Here is a 730-nt window from a genome sequence, read left to right on the forward strand (position 1 = left end):
CCTCTTTCATGATGGTTCATTTGCCAATCGACTTCAATTTAGGCTTCTTTGAAATCCAAGCTACTTTTCTTCAATTGCCAATTGGTGGTTCTATGGTGTAATGGTTAGCACTCTGGACTCTGAATCCAGCGATCTGAGTTCAAGTCTCAGTAGAACCAGTTGTCTCTGCTCCTGACATCTTCCATAATTTTTTTTGATCCCAGGCTTAGTTTGTGGACTGTAATGTGAAATTAGGCACAAATATAGGTTTGACAGTTTGTTCACCAAGTTACTGTGCTCTCTGAGAGGATCTATGGTATACAGTAAGTATTTGACATTGTTCCATGCCAATTGTTGACATTAGTCTCTAACAAAATTTGGATCATCTACCAGGAACAGTGGAAAGAGTGTGAGTTTCTGTAATGTAGTAGTTATCATGTTTGTGTTACACGCAAAAGGTCTCTGGTTTGAAACCAGACAGAAATGGTTTTTGTAGTTTATGCATCTCTTGGGGTGCAGTGAGACAACAAGAGCCTTCCTTTTTCATGATGGTTCATTTGCCAATCGACTTCAATTTAGGTTTCTTTGAAATCAAACCTACTGTGCCCCCCCAGCATTTTATAGGCCGATGATCGACTTAAAATAGGTTTTGAGCAAGAATTGACCACAAACTATATCTCCCATAATGCATTCCGATTGTTACCAGTCAACATTGCGGCTTCTCGCCACTAGAGAGCAGCAGAGTCACCTC

The 730-nt window shown here is 40.3% G+C and overlaps 1 non-coding gene across 1 annotated transcript; it reads left to right on the plus strand.

Annotated features, from left to right (window-relative positions):
• Positions 1-86: 86 nt before the first annotated feature.
• trnaq-cug (transfer RNA glutamine (anticodon CUG)) lies at positions 87-158 on the plus strand. The gene has a single exon. It is a non-coding gene; the product is annotated as a tRNA-Gln (tRNA).
• Positions 159-730: the final 572 nt, after the last annotated feature.

This window comes from Poecilia latipinna, unplaced genomic scaffold (genome assembly GCF_001443285.1).
Source record: "Poecilia latipinna isolate Pla-1442-1.1 unplaced genomic scaffold, P_latipinna-1.0 Scaffold3147, whole genome shotgun sequence".
NCBI classification, from domain to species: domain Eukaryota; kingdom Metazoa; phylum Chordata; class Actinopteri; order Cyprinodontiformes; family Poeciliidae; genus Poecilia; species Poecilia latipinna.